Source organism: Gigantopelta aegis, chromosome 12, assembly GCF_016097555.1.
Source record: "Gigantopelta aegis isolate Gae_Host chromosome 12, Gae_host_genome, whole genome shotgun sequence".
Classification (NCBI taxonomy): Eukaryota; Metazoa; Mollusca; class Gastropoda; order Neomphalida; family Peltospiridae; genus Gigantopelta; species Gigantopelta aegis.
The window spans coordinates 8,444,424-8,470,378 of NC_054710.1; the positions used below are offsets into that span (position 1 = coordinate 8,444,424).

A 25,955-nucleotide genomic window follows, 5' to 3' on the forward strand; every position below is an offset into this window, starting at 1 on the left:
ATTTTGCAAGTAAGGTGTTGATTGGTCGAATGAAAGGTCAACTGGACATGAGCTCCAACGGGATGCTGTTAGATCCACAGGTAATTAACCAATGGAGCTAATTTTAATTCGATCGTGTTGTCCGAAGAGAATATCAATTACTTTTATTCCATTTGTCTTATTTCCTCTTTCACTTTTCGTTTACTTTTTTCTTTCGTGTCTTTTCTGTACATAAAGTTTCTTTTGAAAGAAAGAAGTGTTTTATTTAACGACGCACTCAACACATTTTATTTTACGGTTATATGGCGTCAGACATATGGTTAAGGACCACACATATTTTTTTAGAGGAAACCCGCTGTCGCCACATAGGCTACTCTTTTACGACAGGCAGCAAGGGATCTTTTATTTGCGCTTCCCACAGGCAGGATAGCACAAACCATGGCCTTTGTTGAACCAGTTATGGATCACTGGTCGGTGCAAGTGGTTTACACCTACCCATTGAGCCTTGCGGAGCACTCACTCGGGGTTTGGAGTCGGTATCTGGATTAAAAATTCCATGCCTCGACTGGGATCCGAACTCAGTACCTACCAGCCTGTAGACCGATGGCCTGCCACGACGCCACCGAGGCCGGTGTTTCTTTTGAATGCTTATATTCTTAACAATGGTTGTATCGCCGATATTGTTATAGTTATAGTAGTTGTAAGTTGTATTTCTTGTCCTCAAAACTCAAAACGTTTGTATAGTATATATTTGGGACTTAATTAATTATTCATTCGGTGTTCAGTTTAGAGAGGTTTTCGGTTTAGAGAGGTGAACTTTAGTGTTAAAAGATTCGTAAATCAAGGGACCGTGAAAAAAAGTCCGGTTTAGAGAGGTGAACTTTAGTGTTAAAAGATTCGTAAATGTGCTCTGAATGTACACGTTAAACACTCTGACTAGAGGGGTTTCCGGTTTAGAGAGGTGAACTTTAGTGTTAAAAGATTCGTAAGTCAAGGGACCGTGAAAGAAACGTCCAGTTTTGAGAGAATTCAGTCCTGTCCTGGACAGGCGTGCGCTACAATAGCTTGCTCTGAATGTGCACGTTAAACACTCTGACCTGAGAGAATTCCGGTTTAGGGAGGGTCCTGTGTTGTGGAGTTTCGCTGTACAATAATATGTTTTACTCAAACAATTTAATATAGGTGGCTGGGAGCAGACGGGGCCGGAGGGGGGGGGGGGGCGGGACGGGACAATGTCAGTCAACGTGACTATAAAACTAATAGGGGCACGGCAAATCAAGTATCCGGGGGGGGGGGGGCTGACTGAAATCGAGGACGAAAAGAAAAGTTTCTAGGGGGTTCGGGGTATGCTCCACTTAAAATTGTGAAAACTAGATGTCCTGAAATACAATTTCCTGTATTCTACGAGTAAAATTCATCTCTACATTAAGAATTCCTACCAATAATATTTTTGATTCATATTTATTAGCTAGAGGCCACCACCCCCCACCCCTAAAGCCCCCTTTGCCCCGCCATGCCTGTAATACATACTCCCACCCCTTCATCCCTAATCGCTGTTTCCTTCCGTCGCCTTGGTATTCATTAAATAGTGGCAGTGCCCTCTCTCTCTCTCTAAACAAAACAACATTCTTGAAATCAAGTGTGTATGTCGTCTCAGAAAGGCTGAAAGAAATCAAACAAACTATATATAAAATAGTTTAAAAAATCGCTTACCTTTCTCAATTCACACAAGAATAATATCCCTTGAGAATGCCACTTTGCCGGGTCAGAGAACTGACGGGTGGGTGGGTGGGGGGCTGTAGCCAGTTGTTTACATTAGATACAGGCTTGTGTCGTCGCACTCAAGCCGCATCGCCCAATCTGTAAAGAATCAATGGTAGCGGTACAACAGTGGAAACTGGTGTACTGACCTTAGTACTGATCGATGCAGTTAATAACCAATCTATAGCGCGAGCCGTGCCTCGTCACAGCGCGCGGGGTGGCGCGTGCTTCTTTCAGTTGGCCCGCAGCTCGGGACACGCATGGACGTGTAAACAGGCCGTGATCCGTGACCCCTCACAGACCGATATCTCCCACTACTCTTCCTTTCCTGATAAGAAAGTATACACCAGTACAGAGATAACGGCTTTCGTGATCTAATCGTGAAACCGGTGCTTCTTAAGACTGGTAAATCAAAAACCGCGGTAGAAAATGGGACTTTACGACTAGTTCGTTGTATACAGTAGTCTGTTGTTAGTGCGTTCGTTAGATCAGTGTACTTTACTCAGTCTCTCTCTCTCTCTCTCTCTCTCTCTCTCTCTCTCTCTCTCTCTCTCTCTCTCTCTCTCTCTCTCTCTCTCTCTCTCTCTCTCTCTCTCTCTCTCTCTCTCTCTGGTCTCTATGTCTCTCTGTCTCTCTCCTCTCTGTCTCTCTCTCTCTCTCTCTCTCTCTCTCTCTCTCTCTCTCTCTCTCTCTCTCTCTCTCTCTCTCTCTCTCTCTCGCTGTGTGTGTGTGTGTGTGTGTGTGTGTGTGTGTGTGTCCGGAAGGGACCACGATAGTTAGTTCGTTATAGAAGTAGTTCGTCGTACACATTTACTAAAGTTGGTTATTAATGTTTGTTCTATGCAGTAGTTCGTTCCTTATAAGTGTACTTTACTGTGCCATGCATCCAATATATATATAATCAATAAAGAACACTTACAACGAACACGCTTACAACAAATTACTGCATAGAACGAACTGATCGTAAAATCCAATTTTCTCACATTATTAATACATTTTAATGTATAAAACGGAATAGGTATGATGAATTAACTTTTAAAACAAATCAAATATTTTGGCCCAAATTGTGAATTTCAACATAACTTAGTGTTTCGAACACACCTGTTAGTGACATCCAATGAAAAACAACACGGTGGAAATATATTACATTGTGACGTATTGTTAACCTGGCAACCACGTGTCTGTGACGCGTAAGTTAGCTACAAGGGCAACGGCTGTAAATAACTTTTAGTCGAAAAAGATGTTAAAATTTGCTTAAAACCTGCTTTTTAAGGATATGTAACAAATAGAATAAACGATTTAATTATCCCATGCGCCAGTGTGTAATAGTCAAATCCGACATACATACATACATACATACATACAGTCAACCTCGACATACATGACAATATATAGACATTCAAACATCAATACATACTAGCCAGTGTCAGGTCTGCCCACTGTTTCATGCATGTAAGCTAGATCGATCGCGTAGATTGTAGGACCCATGCATGTGGTTGAGTTAAAGAACATCCTTTTTATGGATGCCTCGATAGCTCAGAACGCAACATGGTTAGTCAGCAATTTGTGGGCGATTCGGTGCCACAGGTTCGAGTCCCAGCAACGGCATGGGATAATGTGTGTGGCAGAAAGGATTTAATTATCCCCTGCGCCAGTGCGTTAATATCTATGTATGTAACAGTCAACCTCGACACACACAAAATATAGATATTCATACATGCATATATACATACATACATACATACATACATACATACATACATAGTGCATGTACTTAAAACAACGGCTTTAGTAATCTGGAATCACGGTATATGTCCGGTTAACTGAACATTTTTTTATGGGAATTGTGGACGATTCGGTGCCTACGGTTCGAGTCCCAGCAATGGCATTAGAGACTGTGTGAGACCACGTACGTAGGTACATATACACACACTATTTTTTTTTAAAAGACATTTGTTTTGTTTAACGACACCACTAGAGCACATTGCTTTATTTAAAACATTTTATAATTTTGACATACAGTCTTATAGAAGAAACCCGCTACATTTTCCATTATTTTATATACACCATCCCACAAACAGGATAGCACATACCACGGCTTTTTTAATATACCAGTCGTGAACGGGAACGGGAACTCTATTTACGTGCCCATATCCAATAAAGGTTCAGGCACGCCCACCCCGGACTTAGCCTCTGACTTCGCCAGTGACCAGTCAGGGATACCAGTCGTGGTGCACTGGCTGGAAGGCACACTATTTAACGACCAGTATTTGTTAAACGGATGTGACAAGATGACTTGGCCGTTTTTGATCTCACAGTAGTTATTATGACACGCGTTATTTCTAGCCACATGTATAATAATCGCCAGTAATGGCAAAAATTACTTACTTTATTATACACCTTAGCTTTGGAGGAAAACAAAATTAGTTTATCTCCCGATTTGTTATTACTTCTGTCGAAATGGAAATGGAAACAGCACGCTTGTTACCTTTGCAATGCTCGGTGCCAAAGTAAGCCGGTTAGATCTGCGGTTCTTGTAAATATTGACTTGAAGGGCGCTCAATAATTAAACTGAAGACAGGTGTAAATAAACGTACAGATGGTTTCTGCATGTGTCTGATTTAATCAGTCTATCTTTGTGTTCTTCGTCCCTACTTGCGTCTATTAGTTTACCTGTCCGTCCGTCTGTCTGTCTGTCTGTCTGTGTGTTAGTCCATGCATGCGGTTAGTTTTTAGTTATGAAAGATATCATTTATGTTAATTATTAAGGTCAGATAGTTTTGTTTGATCCCATAAACACCCCCTGTCGTTTAGTTTTAGGATCGAATCACCTTGGTGGATCCATTCAACTGGGGGTTGGTTTTTTTCCCTTCCAACCAATGCATGACAACTGGTCAAAGGCCGTGGTATGTGTTTTCCTGTATGTGGAAAAGTGCATATAAAAGATCCCTTGCTGCATTATAAAAAAAAAAATATGTAGCGGGTTTCCTCTGATGACTACAAGTCAAAATTACCAAATGTTTGACATACAACAGTTGATGCTTAATTAATCAATGTGCTCTAGTGGTGTCGTTAAACAAAACAAACCTAAACTTTATTTTATTTTTTAATTAACATTGGGGTTTTTTTAAGGAAGGAAGGAAATGTTTTTATTTAACGACGCACTCAACACATTTTATGTACGGTTATATGACGTCAAACATATGGTTAAGGACCACACAGATATTGAGAGAGGAGACCCGCTGTCGCCACTTCATGGGCTACTCTTTTCGATTAGCAGCAAGGGATATTTTATATGCACCATCCCATAGACAGGATAGCACATACCACGGCATTTGATGTACCAGTCGTGGTGCACTGGCTGCAATCTAATTAAACTTAGCTCCACTATTACATGTGGATCTAACACCAGCCAGTTGGAGCTCATGTCCACCAATCAAAACCTTACTTGCAGAATCCTGCCAGTGATTTAAAACTAACAACACTGCGTAGTCCCCAATGTCCAGGTAACATTTCGTCTGTAAATAATAATTTAAATATTGACCAATCACACTTCGCCTTTTATAACGTTATTTGGGAGCATACAAATTCTAAAAATATCGGGCGAGTCTATTTTAGTGGCCGCAGTACAGCGAACCATACCAATACGTACGGGGTGGGTTATCAGTCTTCAATTTTACATTAAAAATTATTTATTTATTTAAAAAAAAACCCAACTAAATCAGTCGTCAGTTTTACATTACAAATTATTTATTTTATAAAATAAAACATGTTTTAAGGCATTCGTAATTTACACGAAACATGTCGTATACCCTCAGGATAATTCGGAATGTTTTCAAATTATTTTTAAATCACTGGCAGGATTCTGCAAGTGAGGTTTTGATTGGCGGACATGAGCTCCAACTGGCTGGTGTTAGATCCACATGTAATAGTAGAGCTAATTTTAATTACATTGCACTGGCTGGAGCGAGAAATAGCGCAATGGGCCCACCGACGGGGATCGATCCCATACCGACCCAGCATCAAGCGAGCGCTGTACCACTGGGCTATGCCGCGCCCCTTTTTTAAAGAGTAAAAAACAAAAACACCAATGAGATTTTTTTTTTTTTTTTTTTTTTTTTTTTAATAATAAAATATATTTAAAACAAAACCAAAAAAAAAGAACACCACCAGCAAACAACAAAAACTAGAAAAGAAAGAAACAAAGATCTAACAAAACAATTAGTACCATAAAAGAGAAACACCAAACCCAAAGGAACCGGATGAGGACGATTTTTCTTTTTTTTTATAATTTTATTATGATTTTTTGTAGTTGTCTTTATCAATATAAATAAGGACATAAAAAAAGCTGGCTTGTCCCCCCCCCCCCCACACACACACTAAAACCTGTTCCCTCCCCCTACTCTAGATATCAGATGAACACAATACTATTTTAAAACAGGTCAACACAAAATCAGTACTGTTTCTGTGCATTACCTCGTCCGACCACTTATCGTATATTGCTGGAAACCGATGCCCGTGTCAGATGGACGCTATTATTAGAATACTTCATTTGCATATGACCTATATATTGCACCGGTTAGATTACCAGAAGCTTAATACATTGAATAAAGCCATCAACGATATCGAGTATTAAACAATATGCCGACATCGCAGATTTAATGAAAGACAGCTTGGAGTATTAAAATCTAAATTGAGTCGGTTTCGTGTTATTATACAATACTGCCATGTTAATATAGACAGTAAACCGTCCAATTAAATATTTATTGGAGCCGTCTTCCCAGTGTAATGCCATTTACATATGGGATTCCGTGATACATATTGATTTGCCTCACACCCTACTTCTATTAGCCACACCTGGGCGAGTGTTTAAGCGTTATTTTGTTACCAGTGTTTAAAGTTTGATGGAATTATTTTCAATGAGTACTAATACAGTGCAATTATAGCGCGATGACGTTAGACCGGAGTTAGGTATGCAACTGCGTTCAGCGGCAGCAATACATGCTAACGTTCGCGATTTGTTGGTTCCGATATGGTCATTTGTGAATCGCGGAAGCCAGGCTAGTGAGCGTTCTCTTGATCTGTTTGTTTGAACGGAACACTGGCGAGTTTATTATGGAATCGGTTGGCCATTATGTAGCCCAATAATAGAATGTCCCAAGTACATGGGTTATATCCTCGTCAGACTATACCACGACTGGTATATCAAAGGTCGTGGTATGTACTAACCTGTCTGTGGGATAGTGCATATAAAAGATCCCTTGATACTAATGAAAAAAAATGTATTGCGGAATTCCTCTTTAAGACTATATATATATCAAATAACCAAAAGTTTAACATCCAATAGCCGATGATTAATAAATCAATGTACTCTAGTGGTGTCGTCAAACTTATTTTTTCATCCGACTACTGTTCCATGAACACTATGTCTGATCCTTTCTTCTTCTTTTTTTTTCTTTCTTTATTTTAACGACACTACTAGAGCACATTGATTAATTAATCATCGGCTATAAGCGATGATATGTTCCAGTCTAAAATAGTATTTCACCGTTTCCAAAATACTGAGGCAAGATTATATGTTCATTTCAAACATTAGCGTTTGGTCATGGTTCAGGTTAGGGTTAGGGTTAGGGTTAGGCTTGGAATAAGCATATGCTCCCATTTTTGCACGAATTAAAGGCATACTGTCACGGATTTAAGGGTCTTATTTATCTAAAAATGTATAATACATAAAAATTACATTAATTGTTGGAAACCAAATCTAGCTATCGCATCACCTTAACTGAACCACGATGGAGTGAAATCCATGTCATCCCTCTCGGCAATTTTAGTTTTTGAATTATGGACCATTGCCATAATTCAATTATTTTTACGAAATGTCATGAATAGCTATAGAGAGTTTCAAACAAATCACTACGCATTATTACATGGATTACAACTAATTTTGAGGGTAGACTGATGGGAATACATGGTAAAAAGGTCTCAGGTTAGCACATTTTGCCAGAATATCTGAGTAATTTTTGCCCGAATTTGAGGTTTTGCGATAACACTGCCCCACCCCCACCGCCCCTCCTGCCCTCTGTCCGGTACATTCCAGAGAACCGTAGTTTCTTGAATACTGCGCGTGTTGAAACGTATTTCCAGGTGCAACCACTACTAACACGTGCACGCAGAAACACACGCAGCATTACTGTAGTGTGCTTCGATTATGGAAATCCAGAGATGTGGGAATTCACATTCACCACTACGCTATTTTTAAAGAGACAGGTCCTAGTTTTTAAACACTAAGGCATATTTTTCACTATTAGAGGCATTCTTGATAACTGAAACCAAACATTACTTATAGTATATTGTTTAGATTATCCATTTCCGTACATCCGAAGTGTTTCTGGTCATCCTGGTGTTTCTAATACCATAACATGCATTTTTCATATTTTTTAAAAACACACGTGTGTCTGAGAAGTAACGGTTATGGAGTCGTGTTTTAGTCTATTTTTAAGGGTGTTTCAACGTCACAGACTCTTGTTTCACTCTGTTGTATCCAAATTTGTTACAGTAATTTGTAAAGTAACCAAACCTAGTGTCCATTTTTACGTCCGATGCTTAACAAATCAATGTGCTCTAGTGGTGTCCTTAAACAAAACTCTCTTTTCTTCTGTCCAACAGAAGTAAGGTCAAGGCCACACACGAAATGTTTAGCGCACGTGTGCTACCCGTTATTTACAGACCGGTTTCCTTTAATCATATGGACAGTAAACATTGTTAGTGTCTTTATACTGACAACTGAGAACAGTTAAAGACCTACTTGCAGATGCACGGGGCAGACGAGAGAAAGTAAAATCCCGCGCATTCATCGGCCGTGAATCCGCATGAGGTGTTTAGGGCAAACAAATAGCCAGCGGGCATTAAGCGAGGGAGACTGCCGACAACAAACACGAGAATTTGTTTTGAAAACGTCCACTAAGTTCATCGTGAATAACACGCCAGTTGTTCGACTTGTAAATAGTTACTAATCTCACATTTAGCAAGGGGAAAAAACAAACAACATAAAAAGCCCCTTCCTCGAATGAGGGAGTGAAGAGGCTTAAAGTTCAACTCCGGCTCCATAACTATTCAGACAGGACACTGTCACCATCTCTTTAAGTTTGTTTCGAGTGTGTGTGTGTGTGTTTTATTTTTTTAACGAGACCACTAGAGCACATTGATTTATTAATCATCGGCTATTGGATGTCAGCCACTTGGTAGTTTTGACTTAGTCTTAGAGAGGAAACCCTCTGCATGTTTCCATCAGTAGCAAGGGATCTTTTATATGCACCATTCCCCACATACAGGATAGCACATACCACTGCCTCTGATATGAAAGTCGTGGTGCACTGGCTTGAACGATAAATAGCCCAATGGGTCCACCGACGGGGATCGATCTTAGACTGACTGTGCATCAGGCGAGCTCTTTAACACTGTCCCGCCCCTCTCCATTTAAGTTACTATCTACTAGATGTCTCATTCAGGTAATATTCTTATCTCAGTTTCGTCCCCACCTAATGTATGTCCACATTACCAATCGGGAGTGGGACGTAGCTCAGTGTTAAAGCGCTCGCCTGATATGTGGTCGGTCTAGGGTCGATCCCTGTCAGTGGGCGCATTGGATATTTTCGCTCCAGGCGGTGCGCCACGACTGGTATATCAAAGGCCGCGGTATGTCTATCCTGTCTGCGGGATGGTGTGTGTAAAATATCCCATGCTACTAATTGAAAGCTGTAGTGGGTTTCCTCTCAATGACTATGATAAGATTACCAAATGTTTGACATACAATAGCCGATGATTAATAAATCAATGTTCTCTAGTGGTGTCGTTAAACAAAAGAAACGTTAAATGTTAATTATGTCTAATTATTTTGCCATCCATACGTCCACACCTGACGTGTGTATACCACTACCCAGGTGTCGCCCCCCCCCCCCCCCCCCCATCCCTCTTACGTCACCAGCCCACAAACCAAGTTTAGCGGAACGAACCGAAACTAATTTCTAGTTGTAGACAATTTTCTACATTAAATTCGATTATTTTGTTCAATAGTCAAATCGCTTGAGCAGTTTAACGACAGGAATCGGATGACTGAATAATACAGAATCAGACCCAATAGATCGGATTTTATCATTGCCCCCACCTTAATTCTACATTCTATAGCGACAGGAAACAACAAACTTATTGATAATGATCGAAAAGGCCCGTCGGAGCATTTACGATCCATGGCCCCGTTCCACGAAGCGATGTTAGCACTAAGATCACCTTAAGTGCATATATTAGCTGTGCAGTTACAGTGATCTTAGGGCTAAAATCGCTTCGTGGAACGGTCCGATGCCATATAACCGTAAATAAAATGTGTTGAGTGCGTCGTTAAATAAAACACTTCCTTCCTTCGTGGAACGGTGCCAGTTTCACAAATCATTATGGGCCGAATTTACGTAGCCAGTTTTTCTTAAACGCAGGTGTTTAATCATTAATGTATGTAGTTATACGCGTGCAAGTCTAAAACACGCTTTGTGAATCCAACCCCGCTAGTTCCATCTTCATAAATCAAGGCTAATATTCGTTCCTCGTATTCAGCCTTGATACATGTCGTCAAGAAATCGTGCCATAAAATGCTTAAATTTCATTGGATGCGATGAGATCTGATTGCAACGAATCGCAACGCTCCTTATAGATTCCCTTGTTATTGTAAACAAAGATGGCAGCGTCAGCGTCCGGCGGTTAATTTTTGATATTGCTTTCAAGATTGTCACATGTTACCGATGCTGTGATTGGTCAGCGATGTCATCGTGTAAGGGACATAATCGGTGTTACAAATTGTCTTCCAATAGAGGGCGCTAGTAGTGGATATCAGTAATCTTGACTACATGTATCAAGGCTGAATACGAGGAACGAATATTAGCCTTGATTTATGAAGATGCGCAAGTTCACGTCTGTCACTAACAGTCCTGTTACACCGGGCATACGTTTACACGTGTTTGGCATCTATTTCACACGCAAACTTACATCATTACGGAAGATGCTTGGCCCAGTTTACTAAACATGTTTACTAATCATCGTAAGCCTAAGTTTTGTTTACTAAACATCGTAAGCCTAAATTTTGTTTACTAAACATCGTAAGCCTAAGTTTTGTTTACTAAACATCGTAAGCCTAAGTTTTGTTTACTAATCATCGTAAGCCTAAGTTTTGTTTACTAAACATCGTAAGCCTAAGTTTTGTTTACTAATCATCGTAAGCCTAAGTTTTGTTTACTAAACATCGTAAGCCTAGTTTTGCACGTAAACGTAAATCTACGACTAAACCACAATTCTTATTACTATTATAGTACAGCAAATATAGTTAGAAATACACATATTTCATTTTATTTTGTCCTTAAAATGCTCCATTTTCCCGTAATGATGTAATTTTCGTTGTAAAATAGATGCTAAACACGTTTAATGTATGTCCGGTATAACTCCTAGTCGCAGACGTAAGCTTACGCTGTTTTGTGAAATTGGCCCCAGCATTTTAAGGACAAAAGAAAATGAAATATGTGTACTTCTAACTATATTTGTTATACTTTAATAGTAACGAGAACTGTGGCTTAGTCGTAGATTTGCGTTTACGAGTAAAACTATGATTACCATGTTTTGTGAAACTGAGTCCAGGAATATTCTTGGTATGCAAACATTCGAATACTTTTTAAAAACCTAGCGAGTGTCTGGTGTCAAGGTAGTTACCAGACACACGTATTCGCTCCATAGAAAAAGAAAGAAAGAAAGAAATGTTTTATTTAACGACGCACTCAACACATTTTATTTACGGTTATATAGCGTCAGACATATGGTTAAGGACCACACATATCTTGAGAGAGGAAACTCGTTGTCGCCACTTCATGGGCTACTCTTTTCGATTAGCAGCTAGGGATATTTTATATGCACCATCCCATAGACAAGGTAGTACATACCATAGCCTTTGATTATATCAGTCGTGGTGCACTGGCTGGAACGAGAAATAGCCCAATGGGCCCACCGACGAGGATCGATCCCACACCGACCGCGCATCAAGCGAGTGCTGTACTACTGGGCTACGTCCCGCCCTTCGACATATCGTAAGAAAGAAATGTTTTATTTACGGTTATATGGCGTCAGACATATGGTTAAGGACCACACAGATTTAGAGAGGAAACCCGCTGTCGCCACTACATGGGCTACTATTTCCGATTAGCAGCAAGGGATCTTTTATTTGCGCTTCCCACATACAGGATAGCACAAACCATGGCCTTTGTTGAACCAGTTATGGATCACTGGTCGGTGCAAGTGGTTTTACACCTACCCATTGAGCCTTGCGGAGCACTCGCTCAGGGTTTGGAGTCGGTATCTGGATTAAAAATCCCATGCCTCGTCTGGGATCCGAACTCAGTACCTACCAGCCTGTAGACCGATGGCCTAACCGCGACGCCACCGAGGCCGGTTGTTTACAAATTCATAAAAGGAAGTTTCTGCTGATGTGGAAATAACCAGTGTTTCCAATCTATATGAAGGTGAAAAACAAAGTTGTTTAACAATCGCAAATATTTATTTTAAAAAAAAGTGTCAAATGTAATTTAAATATGTTGTATGAAACAGATGATTAAAAATCCGAAATGATGTTCGTTCCTATTATTTTGTTTAAGACGAACCAGAATTGAACTCAATCCCAGCTCTGTGTTCTAACATAATTGTTACTGGTGTCATAGGAAACACGATGGACTGTCGGGCGAGAAGTAGCTCAGTGGTACAGCACTCGCCTGATGCGCGGTCAATCTAGGATCGATCCCCGTCGGTGGGCTCATTGGGCTATTTCTCGTTCCAGCCAGTGCACCACAACTGGTGTAACAAAGACCGTGGTATGTACTATCCTGTCTGTGGGATAGTGCATATAAAAGATCCCTTGCTGCTAATCGAAAAGAGTAGCCCATGAAGTGGCAACAGCGGGTTTCCTCTTTCAATATCTGCGTGGTCCTTAATCATATGTCCGACGCCATATAACCGTAAATAAAATGTGTTGAGTGCGTCGTTAAATAAAACATTTCCTTCCTTCTTTTTGATGCATGATCTCTCCGAGAATCGAGATTATCTTTCTTTGAAGAAGGAAAAAAAGTTAGATTTGTTTAAGGACACCACAAGAGCAAATTCATTTATTAATGATCGGCTATTGGATGTCAAACATTTGGTAATTCTGACATACAGACTTAGAAATGAAATCCTTTACATTGTTCCATTAGTGTTATGGTATGATATAGGGATTAACGTGCACATTCAGAGCAAGCTGTTATAGCGCACGCCTGTCATGGGCCTCGGCCGGCTCCTCTGTGATTTCAGTGAGTAGCAAGGGATCCTTTATATGCACCATCCCACAGACAGGATAGCACATACCACACCCACCCCTCACTCCCCGCTTCCTACGCCAGTCTCACGGCCTTTAATATACTGGCTGGAACAAGAAATAGCCCAATGATCCACGGATGGCTATCGATTCTAGACCGTCCGTTCATCAGGCGAGGTCTTTACCTCCAGGCTACGTTCCGCCCCTTTCTTTCCAAGAGAGATGCTTGTTGAATAAGTCAATTCCTCGTAAATATGACACCCTGCACCCTCCCCCGATGCGCCCCTGACGTACAGAGGTAAATATCCCCTTCGCACATCTCACTACACCACGACTTTTGCCCCCCCCCCCCCGTTATTCCTTATTTGAATCCCCCCTTCCGCCTTCATCCTCCGCACCAATGGACATTACACTCGCACAACCCCAATCTTTTATTGCGACCTTTGCGAATACTCGAGGAGTTTCATTATTTATTATGCGAACGATTGTTGGCATTATAATCGTGATCTTCCGAGCCGATGTCAACACTTGTTTGATCGTCCCGGAGCCGCGTCACGCAATCGGCCTATTTCGCCAGTCCACGTGTCATAACCGCGGCCTGGTTCATGAGATAAATTGGTCCACGCTGACACACGAGCGTCGTGAGATGGAGGCACATCGCGGCGTAATCAGCACGGGGCTCGGTTATGTCGCCTTCTCCATCAGTGATGTCCCACCAAATGTCAACGTTATCGAATATTCGCCGTTTCGCCTGAACGCCGGACCAATCAAACCAATGACATTCGACGCTGCTGCTGGTGCAATGATTGTGTACATGTATTAAAAAAAGTCAGATCACAAAGATAACAGGTCGAAAAGGGAAAGAAAAATGTTGTTAAGGTTGAGGTTAACGACACCTCTGTACTTGTTAAACTAATGAGAGTGCTATATGCATTTTCCTACAGGCAATAGATACTTCTCAATTTCTTAAGATTTTTGTTTTGTTTTGTTTGTTTGTTTCTTCTTTTTTTTTTACTCCCGTGAACTCTCACTGAATATTGTAATACAGTATATTGTTTTGCCTTTACTTTCTGATTTGATTTTCTTTGTTAATGTCTTTACCTTGTTTTAGTCATGTCTTGTCTGGTCTGGCTGGAAGGAGAAATAGCCCAAATGGGCCACCGACGGAGATCGATCACAGACCGACCGCGCACCAGGCAAGCATTGTACCACTTGGCTACGTCCCGCCCCTGTCGTAAATTAGGTTCATTTAGAATGAGTGCAAAGCAGATGTCTAACAAGTGATGGTGAATTTATGACCTTCTAAGTAAGGTACGAATTCATTGGTGTTCAAATTAATCTAATATACACAAACTGGCCTCGGTGGCGTAGTGGTTAGGCCATCAGTCTACAGGCTGGTAGGTACTGGGTTCGGATCCCAGTCGAGGCATGGGATTTTTAATCCAGATACCTACTCCGAACCCTGAGTGTGTGCTTCGCAAGGCTCAATGGGTAGGTGTAAACCACTTGCACCGACCAGTGATTCATAACTGGTTCAACAAGGGCCATGGTTTGTGCTATCCTGCCTGTGGGAAGCGCAAATAAAAGATCCCTTACTGGTAATCGAAAAGAGTAGCCCATGTAGTGGCGACAGCGGGTTTCCTCTCAAAAAGTGTTTGGTCCTTAACCATATGTCTGACGCCATATAACCGTAAATAAAATGTGTTGAGTGCGTCGTTAAATAAATCATTTCTTTCTTTATCGGAAACGCATCTAATAACGACCAACATGCGTTAGTGTTAAAAACAAAAACTAGGGTCTGTTACTTTAATTGGAAATACTTCAACTGTTGATAATGATCGATTCTACAACAAATTGCTTTACAAACGATCTCTCTAACTAATGAATGACCTTCCGCTTTGTACACTGATTCTGGAGACATTTGAACGCCCAGCTGTTCGTCTAGCCGCACGAATTCATCACAAGACACCTGCGTCAATGCCATTACACCTGGAGGGAAATGTAAAACGACTGCACATGTTGCAATTATAATAGTGCTTTGAGGTTCCGTTATTGAAATCTATCAAGTTAATATTTCCAGCCAGACTCCATCACTCGGCTGCTAGATACTGGGTTCGCATCCCGGTATCGGCACCAGTTAGTTCACATCACTAAATGTAGCCCAGAAGATCGATCCCCGTCAGTGGGCCCATAGGACTATTTCTTGTTCCAGCCAGTGCACCACGACTGGTATACCAGAGGTCGTGGTATGTGCTGTCCTGTCTGGTGTGGGATGGTGCATATAAAATATTTCTTGCTGTATTAGAAAAAACAACAACGTAGCGGGATGCCACCGACGACTACGTGTCAGAATTACCAAATGTTCGACAGCCAATAACCGATGATTAATTAATCAATGTGCTTTAGTGGTGTCGTTAAATAAAAAAAAAAAAAATCCTTGAACTTTATCTATACACCTGCTTCCTGATTACGAGAAACAAAATGTCACACATGAAATACGATCAATAAATTGTTGTGTAGATTACACTTCCTCGAACGCTTTGACATGAACATGATAACTTCTTTAATTTTATCTGTTCCTTGTGGGGAGACGGGCACAGACTAGCGCTAGAAAAATCACCCGAGGTGCATTGGTCGTGGGTGGGTGAACGAGGGGTGGAGCGATGGGGGTGAACGATGCCCGGGGGGGGGGGGTAAAGCTCGGTTTGTCCATATACAGGGGCGGGACATAGCCCAGTTGTTAAAGCGCTCGTCTAAATGCGCAGTCGGACATTGTAACGCTTGCGGTGTTTTAAAGTGTACTCAGTGAGTTACCTCCCCTACAAGCAATGCTCTACGACTGGTATATCAAACGATGTGTAATGTACCGCCTCACCTAAGGGAAGTACATAAAGTATATAAAAATTAATTTGTTAATTTGAAAAAGGGCAAAAATGCCGAAACGTCATTAAATTACTGAACTGCTGTTGCTGGTGGTTTATGTAATACACACACACACACACACACACACCACACACACACACACACACACACATACATATATATATATATATATATATATATATATATATATATATATATATATACACACACATATACACATATACACATATATACATACATATACATACATATATACACATATATACACATATATACATATATATATATGTATATATATATATATATATATATACAAATTTAACTTTGATGAATGGTTTTACAAAGAGCGCTCATCTCGTCAGGAGCAGTAATATTAAATAATTCCAGACTTCAGTAGTTCTTCATCGTTTTATTGCTACAGCTCTGTTTCGTATGGTCAAATAATGACCACACTCTTCAGGCAATATTAACGAATACTGTTAAAAACGTTTGCAACTGATGACGTCACAACATTAGTTGATGTATGACGTAATTCTCGACAACTATATCGCGTCACCAAGAAAGTTTTGAGAATTCAGGTCTTATACTGGCGCTTGGTACAGTTAGGTGGCATCGGTGTTACTGATGTTTTTGAGAACGAATTTATTTCGGTGGTGGCATGGACTTGCTAATTCATTGCGTTTGTTCAGGCTGCACAGGTGTTTCTGACATATTATGATAAACTTTTCGTAAAGGCATAGGTCACATTTCTTATTTATGTTACTGTAGGGTTGGCATTTTTTGAGTACCTTCCACTTTATGCGGAAGGATTTGTTATTGTCCTTCAGGTTCCATATGTGTTTTGACAGCTCTGTTTCATTTCTTTTGTTTTCATGTTGGAAGGATGCCGTGTGGTTTCTGTATCGTTCTTTGAAATTGGTTGCTAGCCCTACGTATGATTCTGTGTTTGATTTTGTTGTCACTGTTGCTTGGTACACCACGTTGTATTGGAGGCATTTTTTGTCGAGTGGGCATTCGGGTGCCTTTCTACAGTTGCACTCTTTTTTTGGTTGCTGTGCTGGCGTCGTTGTTGCATCAGAGAGTATTTTCTTGTTGTGGGATGAGATGGTGTTTTTTATATTTGGCATGCATGAGTAGCTAAGTTTGAGTGTATGCCTGTTAAAGATCTTTGTAATGGGTGGTTCTTGGTGAAGCATTTGTCGATTGTGTTTAAAAAACTTTTTTCCGATGCTGCTTTTGACGTTAGAGTCCCATGGAGGATTGTACCATGTGATGTTTCTTTTTCGGTTCTTTCGTCTTGAAGGTTGATTTGGTTGCGATGTAAGTTTGTAATCGTATCCACTTTCTGTGATTGCTTTTTGGTAGGGGGCTATGGCTTCCTTAAATATTTCTTCACTAGATGAGATGCTTGTTAGTCTCTTGTTGATGTTTGCTGGGATGTTTCTTAGTATTGTCGGAGGATGGTTACTTTGATGGTGGACGTATAATATTTGTTGTTGGGTTTCATGTATGGTTTGAAGTGCCCATTTGTGAGGTCGAAGGTTACGTCTAAGAAGTTTACGATTTTCTTGTTTGCTTCTATTGTGATTTTTAGGCCGTTTGATTGAAATACTTTGTTGACTTCTTGTTTTTATTTTTCAATTTCTTTTGGGGTGGCTTTACATACTGCAATACCGTCGTCGCGATATAGTCCTATTTCATCTTTGAATTTTGATGCAATCAGCGACAGCATGTATGTACCTATTAGCTCACAGGTTTCCGCTCCGTCATATGAACCCATTGTCACATCAAACATGTTGTTTGTGTCTTTCTTTATCCATGGTGAGTCTTTGTGGTACAGGAGTGATCTTTTTGTGTGAATAATAATTTCTTGGTCCTGTTGTGTAATATTAGTGAATGTTGATGCATAGTCGAGTGCTTTTCTTAGGAGATCTTCTGATATCGATGGGTAGAAGTTACACACATCAAAGGTGATAAATGCGTGTTTACGTTTTTCTGGGATATTTTTGAACCATTCTATGGCGCTGCTTGTGTTTCTCCACAGGTTCACTTTGGTTGCCTTGATAATCTGTATGTTTATCTTGTCTAAAATATGCTTGCTGATAATGCCAATTTCTGATTTGCTTGGGTTGATTAGTCTGCATGTCGGGTTGTTGGCAAGCAAAACTACGTTCCTCCAAAGACTGATTGAAAAAACTGAATCACTTATACAACGAATGCGTTGGAAGGCTTATTTCTACCTCAACCCAAACATTGACAAGGCAATCAAGGAAACATACGGCTTTAAATCTAAACGATCACCACCACATATGAAAGAACTGCGGGAATTTGAGGACTGTATGCTAGATATAATACAGCACATTGAATTTAAAACCAGCCACTACCCCAGCAACCTTCAAAGTAAACTTAGCAAAGACCTTAAAGATATACGAGAAGACAAGCACGTGTTTATTAAAGCAGACAAAACAAGCAACTTCTACAAAACCGAACCAAGAGACTACATTGACCTCGTAAACAAAAACGTAACAAATCCTACAAAAAAAACTAGCCACAGTACCACAAACATGATAACCTCAACAGACAAGGAAATTGCAAAAAAACTGGAACTCGATGATAGAATTGAAGTATCAGCAAATAGAGATTCATTCATAACACTGAAAGACCATATAAACCGGATTTCAACAACAACCCGACATGCAGACTAATCAACCCAAGCAAATCAGAAATTGGCATTATCAGCAAGCATATTTTAGACAAGATAAACATACAGATTATCAAGGCAACCAAAGTGAACCTGTGGAGAAACACAAGCAGCGCCATAGAATGGTTCAAAAATATCCCAGAAAAAAACGTAAACACGCATTTATCACCTTTGATGTGTGTAACTTCTACCCATCGATATCAGAAGATCTCCTAAGAAAAGCACTCGACTATGCATCAACATTCACTAATATTACACAACAGGACCAAGAAATTATTATTCACACAAAAAGATCACTCCTGTACCACAAAGACTCACCATGGATAAAGAAAGACACAAACAACATGTTTGATGGTGACAATGGGTTCATATGACGGAGCGGAAACCTGTGAGCTAATAGGTACATACATGCTGTCGCTGATTGCATCAAAATTCAAAGATGAAATAGGACTATATCGCGACGAACGGTATTGCAGTATGTAAAGCCACCCCAAAAGAAATTGAAAAAACAAAACAAGAAGTCAACAAAGTATTTCAATCAAACGGCCTAAAAAAATCACAATAGAAGCAAACAAGAAAAATCGTAAACTTCTTAGGACGTAACCTTCGACCTCACAAAATGGGCACTTCAACCATACATGAAAACCACAACAACAAATTATTATACGTCCACCATCAAAGTAACCATCCTCCGACAATACTAAGAAAACATCCCAGCAAACATCAACAAGAGACTAACAAGCATTCTCATCTAGGAAGAAAAATATTTAAGGAAGCCATAGCCCCCTACCAAAAAGCAATCACAGAAAGTGGATACGATTACAAACTTACATACAACCCGCAAAACCAAATCAACCTTCAAGACGAAAGAACCGAAAAAGAAACATCACATGGTACAATCCTCCATGGGACTCTAACGTCAAAAGCAGCATCGGGAAAAAAGTTTTTAAACACAATCGACAAATGCTTCTCCAAGAACCACCCATTACACAAGATCTTTAACAGGCATACACTCAAACTTAGCTACTCATGCACGCCAAACATAAAAAAACACCATCTCATCCCACAACAAGAAAATACTCTCTGATGCAACAACGACGCCAGCACAGCAAACCAAAAAAAGAGTGGCAACTGTAGAAAGGCAGAATGCCCACTCGACAAAAATGCCTCCAATACAACGTGGTGTACCAAGCAACAGTGACAACAAAATCAAACACAGAATCATACGTAGGGCTAGCAACCAATTTCAAAGAACGATACAGAAACCACACGGCATCCTTCCAACATGAAAACAAAAGAAATGAAAACAGAGCTGTCAAAAAAACATATGGAAACCTGAAGGACAATAAACAAATCCTTCCGCATAAAGTGGAAGGTACTCAAAAAATGCCAACCCTACAGTAACATAAATAAGAAATGTGACCTATGCCTTTACGAAAAGTTTATCATAATATGTCAGAAAAACACCTGTGCAGCCTGAACAAAAACGCAATGAATTAGCAAGTCCATGCCACCAACCGAAATAAATTCGTTCTCAAAAACATCAGTAACACCGATGCCACCTAACTGTACCAAGCGCCAGTATAAGACCTGAATTCTCAAAACTTTCTTGGTGACGCGATATAGTTGTCGAGAATTACGTCATACATCAACTAATGTTGTGACGTCATCAGTTGCAAACGTTTTTAACAGTATTCGTTAATATTGCCTGAAGAGTGTGGTCATTATTTGACCATACGAAACAGAGCTGTAGCAATAAAACGATGAAGAATTACTGAAGTCTGGAATTATTTAATATATATATATATATATATATATATATATATATACGTTTTCAAGTTGAATAGCGACAAACGTATGCAACATAAAACATTGTTAATGTTCACCGTTATTACGTTGTCTGTTGATTCACTTTGATGAATAGTTTATTTCTAAATTAGTACATTATACTATACTTTAGGTAAAACAAATATATCCATACAGCTGAGAAACTACTTAACGACAATGGTCCATTAGCCCATAATTTTCTTCTATCACAGCCCATACGTCTTTCTTCCAGAAGGGGCGGGACGTAGCCCAGTAGTAAACCTCTAGCTTAATGTGCAGTCGGTCTGGGATCGATCCCCGTGGGTGGATCCATTGAGCTATTTCTCGTTACAGCCACTGCACCACGACTGATATATAAATGGTCGTGGTATGTGATATTATGTCAGTGGGATAGTGCATATGAAAGATCCCTTGCTATTAATTAAAAAGATTTACGATTATATGTCGAAATTACCAAATGATTGACATCCAACAGCCGATTATTAATAAATCAATGTGACCTAGTGGTGTCGTTAAACAAAACACACCTTTTTTTCTTCCAGAACGAAATACGCTCACCACAACACGCAGTGAAGACGACCCCGGAATCAGAAATCTGCTGAGTGGCGTGCGCTCGAAAGCGTTGTCATTGGAATACCATGCTAGAACTACCAGCATACTTGGTGCTAAGCCTTGGAAACGGGTTGTGGATCCTGACCGCAGCGGAAATAATTCGTTGAAATTAGATGGTCAGAGAAGCAAGTTCCTACATTCTGCAAACATATTGTGCCTTGCAAATTCCTATAAATTTAAAAAAAAAAAAAAAAAAAAAACAATCTTCTCACCCGCCGAATTCAAGAAACAGTTAAAACGTTTCATCCACAATATTCCGGTTTTGTTTTGCAGATGCTAGACATTTCAGTTATGCTGGTAGAAGGGGTCGGGGGTGGGGGTGGGGGGTAAGGACAGACTCTTGTGACAACCCCATTTCACATACAGTATTAATTTTCGCTTGGCGAACCAGTGTACTCAGTTGCTAGAGAGGAAACCCACTGTCGACATCTAGGTTACTCCTATCAAATACTAGTAAGAGAGTTTTGTATGCAATGTCCCATAGACTATATAACATATACCACGGCTTTTGGTGTGGACGTTGAGGGCAATTGATCCCACAGTTCATCACGGTGCTCCACCAGTGGAGCAATATTCCGTCTTGGTGCTCATCCGTGAATATGTCAAACTGATGATGAGGGGCACACGTATATTTAACTCTTTAACATGTTAAATATAATTGTTAATATTGTTAACAGGAAGCCATAAGGTTTCGCAGTCGTGGGCAAATTACTAACATTTTTTTTACGATCCCCCTCCAAACCTCCCCGAAATTTCCCTTGGCATTCCGCTTCATGTCATTGCCCCCACCACCACCACCACCACCACCAATGTATTTTCTGATCCGCCTCTGGATTGGAAAAGGGTGAAAGTGATAAGGTTGATAACTAATAAATAGTAAATAGAGGTTGTTATCAGAATTATGTTATGAGAGCCTCTGGCGAGCATAATACATTATTTTCATTGCTAATATATAATATTGACGATGCTGAAACAAACTAATACAACGTATTTTTGTAAGCTGTTTATGCAACTTTAATTCCATCAATCGATATTCAAATGACGTCGGATATTATTACATAAATATAAATTAGTGCATGACTGCTTTTGTTTATTTGTTGTTGTTGTTGTTGGGGTTGTTTTTCATGCTGAACAACTTTTAATGTAAAGTTGCTATTGACATGTTTTTGTCTGACGACTGTTGATGCATGTCTCAATTCTGGAGTGTCGCCGTTGTATGTTGTTGTTGTTGGGTTGTTGTTTTTTTGGTTTGGGGGGGGGGGGGGGGGGGTTCGCCGTTGTATGTTTGCTTAAATGTCAATAAACGTACCGCCGAGACCTCGATTAATCTAATTTGTTATCAAATTCTGAAAGTTTGTGATATGAAAAATATCACATACTGTGATTACATTGGATTTGTTAGCTATTATATGATTAATACAAATAATATTTTGGTTTGAATGTTTATAGACAAGGTGCAATCTTTACATTTTAAAACAAAAGGTAATAAATACGTTTCACAGAACGCAGCCATTAAATAACTTTGAGAGAACCCATTTTAAATACATTACAAAGCTTAAAAGTATTTTCCGGCAGAGATCCGCAGAACAACGTAATTATCTTAAGACACAAACTAATTAAAGATAATGCATCATGTTCCGGAATGATAAAGGTAAATTATGTTCTCATATACCTTGTCTATTAAATTAATGGCTTGGTAATAAATAGGAAAGAGAAAGTATGTCATGAGACCATTACAGGTAATAGGTACGTAGACTGGCGTTTGTTAAAGGACCAACTTGGCATTGTCGTCATTATAACTCAGTCTGACCTCGCAGACATAGGCTTCTGTTGTAATGATATATCATTTTCTTTTCTTTTGTCATCATTAGGCTTTTTTTTATACTTATATAAACTCAAATTGCTTCACAAAGCTTATTGCTACAGTAAGTCAATTAAAATAAGAAATTAGGTATTTTAATATGATTTATGTCTTAACGTTTACACAGGAGCGGAACGTAGTCCAGTGGTAAAGCGCTCGCTTGACGCGCGGTCGGTCTGGGATCGACTTCCGTTGGTGGGACCATTGGGTTATTTCTCGTTCCAGACAGTGAACCACGACTGATATATCAAAGGCCGTGATATGTGCTATCCAGTCTGTGGGATGGTGCGTATAAAAGATCCCTTGCTACTAATGAAAAAATGTAGCAGGTTTCCTCTAATTACTAAATGTCAAAATTACCAAATGTTTGACATCTAATAGCCGACGACAAATCAATGTGCTCTAGTGGTGTAGTTAAAGCGACATTCCTGAGTTTCCTGGAATTTTTAAGATGTTATCGACTAACAGACTTTTTAACGATTGTAATTACATATCAAATATATTTTTCTGCATAAAATATTAGTGGCTTTATATTAAACGTGTTTCTGATCGTTCTAATATTTGTACTAGGTTAAATTTAATTTTATGTCCTAAACTATAGTTTTTGTCGTACGTACGAAATTATTTGCAGACAAAATCCAGTTTGGGCTTCTTAGAAATATTGAGACGACCAGAAACACATTGAATATACAGACACTGATATTCTAAACAAGAAAATATATTTAATATGTAAGTTTAATCGTAGAAATATTTTATTAGTCGGAAACATCTTACAATGGAGCAAAACTCAGGAATGTCTCTTTAAGCAAAAGAAACTTCTTTTTTTACCATTTACAAAATGTGAAATTACTGAAACGACGCAGACATACACTGGCGTAAGTTGAATGAATGTGAAATTACTGAAACGATGCAGTCATACACTGGCGTAAGTTGGATGAATGTGAAATTACTGAAACGATGCAGTCATACACTGGCGTAAGTTGGATGAATGTGAAATTACTGAAACGATGCAGACATACACTGGCGTAAGTTGGATGAATGTGAAATTACTGAAACGATGCAGACATACACTGGCGTAAGTTGGATGAATGTGAAATTACTGAAACGATGCAGACATACACTGGCGTAAGTTGGATGAATGAAACAGAATCAAGTCTAAGTAACAATCTTAAAGTTAGGACCGAAAGGTACATTTTGTTTATTACAAATCAACTTGATAATCTTGCACGTATACAGACAGTAATAATCGAATTACAAATTATTATCAAGTTTATTTCTAAGTTGATGAAAATTCGCAATGGTCTAAGGTGGTATGTGTTGTAAGCCACTAAGTAATGTAGATAATTTGAAGGAAGGAACGAAATGTTTTATTTAACGACGCACTCAACACATTTTATTTACGGTTATATGACATCGAACATATCGTTAAGGACCACACATATATTATGAGAGGAAACTCGCTGTTGCCACTTCATGGGTTACTCTTTACGATTTGCAGCAAGGGATCTTCTATACGTACCATCCCACACACAGGATAACACATACCAAGGTCTCTGATATACCAGTCGTGGTGCACTGGCATGAAGGGAGAAATAGCCCAATGGGCCCACCGACGGGAATCGACCCCAGACCGACCGCGCATCAAGCGGACGCTTTATCACAGGGCTACGTCCCGCCCCTGTTGATAATTTGATGATTAAACATTTATCTAAATCGACGTTTGACAAAAACATAAAACAGAATTAACAATAAAACAGAAAAACGAAATTTACGGTGTTACATTAAACAATGGGAGACACCTCTCGAGTATTAAGAATTCATGATTATTGCTTTGGAAATAACTGGTGGAGTTACTATTAAATTTGTTATACAATAAAATAAAATATTAATAATAATTCCGATACAATGCAATGAAAAAGGAATACAGTTCATCGGAGATATTCCGAACTGTCGCTAAAACATTATTTACGGTTTTCGCACATAACAGGTTATAGGGACAGTCCCTAGTTTCAACCCGTGAAAATTAACACTAAGTTTAGTTAAAGGGACAGACCCTAGTTTCAACCCATGAAAATTAACACTAAGTTTAGTTAAAGGGACAGACCCTAGTTTCAACCCATGAAAATTAACACTAAGTTTAATTAAAAGGACAGACCCTAGTTTCAACCCATGAAAATTAACACTAAGTTTAGTTAAAGGGACAGACCCTAGTTTCAACCCGTGAAAATTAACACTAAGTTTAGTTAATCTACAAACCTGTGACACATTTGGATAAAGTTAAAATTGAGTGAAACATGAGTCTGTGACTTTGAAATGGTGAAATACCCTCTAAAAATAGACTAAAACTCAACCCCATAACTGTTACTTCTTAGACGCACTTGCGTTTTCAAAAATATCAGAAATGCCTTTTGTGATATTAAAAACACCAAGATAACCAAAAACACTTTGAATGTACGGAAATTAATAATCTAAACAATAAATTTTAAGTAAAGTATAATTTAAGTTATCAAAAACGGTTATAATAGTCAAACATATGGGTCAGTGTTTAAAAACTAGGGTATGTCCCTTTAACCATCTGACGTAGCCTACTAACTGAAGTACGTACCAAGGTAAAGACTCAAATAGACTTCGTGCGGCGCGTGCGGTCCGACTGTTCTGTGTGCCGCTTGCGGTTTTTTTGTGGGTGGGTTTTATGTGGGTTTTTTTGTTGTTGTTGTTGTTTTTGTGGGGTTTTTTTTTTTTTGGGGGGGGGGGGAGTGGGGGTGTTTGTTTGTTTTTGTTTTTGTTGTTTTTGCATATAAACCATAATATACGATTAGTTTTCATTGCTAGTGACTGCATGCATTTTCAGAACAACGCTCGCATTGAAACTCATGTTTCGATTTCGTTTAGCCTACAACATCTGAATTTTAAAAAAAAAGGATACCGACCTTAACCTTTCACCAGACGACACATGT

The 25,955-nt window shown here is 39.4% G+C and overlaps 1 protein-coding gene across 1 annotated transcript in view; it reads right to left on the reverse strand.

Moving 5' to 3' along the window:
* LOC121386514 (dopamine D2-like receptor) overlaps positions 1-25,955 on the reverse strand; it is a 432,317-nt gene that overhangs the window by 298,098 nt on the left and 108,264 nt on the right. The window contains exon 2 of the mRNA XM_041517442.1: positions 1,693-1,839. The gene's annotated coding sequence lies outside the window, so the exon portion shown is untranslated. The remainder of the gene's footprint in view (positions 1-1,692; positions 1,840-25,955) is intronic.